Source organism: Arachis ipaensis, chromosome B05 (assembly GCF_000816755.2).
Source record: "Arachis ipaensis cultivar K30076 chromosome B05, Araip1.1, whole genome shotgun sequence".
In the NCBI taxonomy this organism is placed as follows: domain Eukaryota; kingdom Viridiplantae; phylum Streptophyta; class Magnoliopsida; order Fabales; family Fabaceae; genus Arachis; species Arachis ipaensis.
The window spans coordinates 23,293,170-23,297,883 of record NC_029789.2 but is presented as its reverse complement, the minus strand read 5'-3'; positions in this window follow the sequence as shown (position 1 = coordinate 23,297,883).

The following is a 4,714-nucleotide window of genomic DNA, read 5'->3' as shown; positions in this document are numbered from 1 at the left end:
CATTGTAAAATCAGGGGCTCCTTCCTCCTGGATGGTAACTCTCCTAGCTGCCATGTCGTCTGCACGTGAATCAACCGAATCAATAGAACGGGAGCTGGTTTCTTCCTCAAGTTCACTTTCAGATCCGCCCTCAGAGCGGACTAACCGACGCCGAGCTCGCTTTATTCGTGAAATAGTCCTTTCAATTTCAGGATCGAATATTAGCAAGCGCGGATCAGGAAGTGAACGCGTCATTTGACGAAAGAAACATGCAGCTCATAGTAGCAAAATAAAATAAAATGCAAATAAATAAATTCTAATTAATAATTTTAGCACTCTATTGCAACTCCCCGGCAACGGCGCCAAAAATTGATGCGGGCAGAAATTAGCAAATTAAAAATTATTAAAATATATATGTTGCAAGTATAGTTCTTAATTCGCCGGAAATCCGCCTATCAATTTAGAAAGGTGTCACAGAAAATTGAATTTAAAATACTGGGAATATGAATCCCAGGTTGTCTCCCAACGAGTTGCAGAAAAGTGTGCTATTTTATTAATTAGAGGTTTTCAAAAAGGTTTGAATTGGGCAAACAGGAAATTAAATTGGTGAATTTGAATAATGTAAATAAAAGCCTTGACTGGGAATTGATTAGTTGGAATCTCAGGATTAATTGACAATTAAAGGTTATCCTGTTTAGTTATCCTTCACTAGGTGAAGGAAAGTTAAACAAGTTGGAATGCTACGTCCGTTCACAAGTTGCAATCCACTTAATTAAAAGGGATTGGTGTTAGTGATTAGAAGGCAATCCAACCATAAACCCAATTACAAATTTTTTTTTCAAGCCTTCCAACTCGAAGGTTCCTTTCAATCAATTCCCCATCAAGTTAGGGAACTACTCGCTCATTGTGAATGTAAAACTCATAACATATGAAAGGGAATTAGAGAAAGACATTGTAAATAAAAAATCAAAATAATAACTTAAAGATAAAATCAATCCTTGTATTAAATAAGCCTGAAAATATTCCAATGGTAAAATTAAACAAAGTAAAGAACATGGGAGAGTAAGACCAAGTAAAGAAAATGAACTAGAATGACGAAGTCTTGATGAGGTAATAACTCTTCTCAATATCACAAACTATGAATGTAAAATAATAATCCTAAAAACTATGAATGTGTAGAGAGAAAACCTAGGGGAGGAGTAAAACTAGATCTAAAACTAAAACTGTGTAGAATGAATGTTGTCTTTGGTTTCTGCATGTTCTCTGGCTCTATAAAGCCTGAAACAATTAACACACAGATCACGGCATCGAATGGAATAAAGGAGAAATAAAATACATAATTAAAAGTCTCTAGGAAGCAAGTTTTCAACCATAAAACATCTTTAGGAAGGAAATATAAATGCATGCTTATTTAATGAATAAGTGGGCAAAGATCATGATAAAACCACACAATTAAACACAATATAAACCATGAAATAGTGGTTTATCAGTGCCTCTTCTTGTTCAGTTTTATTCTTTGTGAGCGAGTCCTTGTTGCGCCGAAAAGGATGATCAATGTCTAGAAATCTTCGATAGCAATCAAACCACAAATTCTTACCGCCATTTGACAACGAAAATGCCTTCGTATCCTCCATACAAATGGGACATGTCATTCTGTCCTTAGTGGACCAACCTGACAACAGGTCGTATGCAAGAAAGTCGTTAATGGTCCACATTAATGCAGCCCACAGTTGGAAGTCTGTCTTCATCGAAATATCATACATTTTTATTCCATCAATCCACATCTCCTTTAACTTATCCACCAAAGGCTGCAAGAAGATATCTATTTGGGCCTTTGGATTGTTGGGACCAGGTATGATGCAAGTTAGGAACATGTATGAGCCCTTCATACACATTTTGGGACTCAAGTTATAAGGTGTCACGACTACAGGCCAACAAAAGCATGCATTACCGAAATTGGAATTCGGTGCGAACCCGTCAGAGCATAAAACTAATCTAACATTTCTGGGCTCGCTCGCAAATGTAGGATGGACCCGGTCAAAATACTTCCAAGCTTCCCCGTGTGACGGATGTGTCATGATCTCATCATCTCTTTTATTGTTACTATGCCAAGTCATGTGAGGGGCCGAACTCATCGATGCATACAATCGTTTCAACTTAGGGATTAAGGGCAAGTAGTGCATTCGTTTCATTCAAATTTTCTTTAACTGGGTTTACCAATTTGTTCCCTCTCAACTTGGAACCTCGGTAATCTATAAAATCTGGATTCAGTTAGGTCTGCATCCGTCTTGTAGTACAACATACAGCCATTCAAATATCAATTTTCACCGCATGTAGACCCAATTTCAATTGCTTTGTAGTGGTTTCGAGGGATGCCAGTGGACCTGATAGGTACCAATTGGGTGACCCACTTATCAAAGGACTCTTGGGTATGATTTGACTCCGACTTAATACTCATCATTCTAACACATGCAGACAACTTCGAATGAACGCACCCCTCGTACAAAGATTTCGCAGCAAATTTTAACATATGATAAAATATCTTCGCCTCCAAGTTAGGCTCTTCTTCAATCTCTTTCAATTCTGTAACACATGTTGTATCACACACCATCTCATTGTATCTCTCTTGGTTAGCCTCCTAGGTCATTTCATCCATATTTAGGTCTCTCACCACCCGAACCCTCGTTGATTGACAATTGGACCTATTCAAATTAAAGGCAGACCGGTTAATTCCCTACTCATTCACTTCTATGTGTTCCATCCAAATCCAATACCCCTGCTTGAACCCGTTACGGTAAAGGTGAATCGTTATGTCTGCAAGTCCTAACTACTTAGTTAGCCGACACTTTTGACACGGACACCTAGATACCCCTTCAGACCCGCACTGTTACATGCTGAAGACATGCGCGACAAACGCATCAACCCCCTCAAAGAATTCAGGTTTTAAACCCCCGCCCACCGTTATCCTTCTCATACATCCATAGATGATGACTTTGAATCATATTGAAACACACACCCTAGAATTCAACGAACAACATAAATTATTCAATTTTTTTAGAAAATTCGGCATTAGACTCTCCTGTCAAATAAAATTATCATTTTCTAACAAACCAAACATGTTTTAAACAATTTAAATGATAATTTGGCATAACTTCCCCTTAATTCAGAGACATCTATCAAATAAATATAACAGTTTTCATATAGAAAATAGCTGCAGGTCTAAATTATAACATACACGCATTCAACATAACATCAAATCCTAACCGTTCTAGTGCGCAACCCCTTATAACTTCACAATTTTTCAGCAAACAAGGGTTTCGAGAAAGCGCCACTACGCGATCTTCTCTCACTTTCGTTCTAAAACATTATCGTAGAAAAAGTAAGTTTGACTTAAAATTTAAACAATTTATTATGTTCAGAGATAGAAAACTAAGCTGGAATATTACTGACAAACAATAAGAAAAGCAAACTCCAATTAGCACCGTCTTGAAAAGGACAACATATTGAATTACAAGCTGAAACTAAATCAGAAACTAATTTGAAAGAATAAGTAAAACTTATTATTCTAATTAATTAAAACCTAATTCTAATTTCACCAAACTAACAAGAGGCGTGTCAAAAATAAGCGACATAAGTTTAATACAATTGAAAGAAACTTATTCACTAAACTCAACTAAAATCTTTCAACAACTCAAGCACTTTTAATCTCACCTTATTTAATCTACTCTAACATTATTTGATTTTTACATCCATTAAATTAACACAACAAATATTAATCACACACTTTATTAAACAAATTTAACCACTAATTTAAACTAAACCTTAACAAAATACTAAAGTCACAAATTAATATGTAAAAATAAAATAACCATACTAACAACAAATCCGATGATAGTGGTTGCAGGGTCTCCTTAACGTAGTGGTGATAGAGGCGGCATTGACGGCAACATGAACAGTAACAACAGCCGATGATACGGTGGGGACATCTACAGTAGCACAATTGACGGCGGCATGTAGCGGCGGCTTCAGTGGGTACTTTAGGTGGTGAAGATAACGACAACGAGGTCCCGGCAGTGGCGACAGTGACTTCTCAACGGCAACGGAGGGAGCACGCCAAAAGAGAGAGAAAGAAGAGAGAGAGCATTCGGACAAAAGAGGGGGAGGGGTTCTGCGTTTGAATTTTAAGCCACATTTACTGTTGGATTTACTGTCAGATTTTTCGTAAATCACTAAAATGATACGTTTCGTTAAACCGTTGTACCAGCAGATTATACCGACGGTAACTTTGGCGCCATAGAGTAATATCTTCATGCCAACACTTACCATCGGTTTTTGTGACAAAAAATGTATTTCGACTGTAACCTTTTATGGCGACGAATTTTTCTTCCTTTCTGTTGAAAAATCCAACGGTAAATCCACCGATACAACTCGACACTAAACCATACAATAATTCTAACAGTATTTAACATTTTTTTTGTAGTGTCAACACGTTTATGGTGTGTTAGACCTACCATATCTGCAGCGTCCACCTTCGATATATACACCAAAAATATCCATTTCAAACAAAAACACACGTATCTTTTCCATATTAAAAAAAATGAATCTAGACATATATACCAACTAATTGTTTTTAGAATAAATCATTATTTTTATTTATGATAACATTGATATTTGAATTGAATAATTTCGTTATACAAAAACATCTTACGTTAATATAAATAAATTTTTTTCTTTA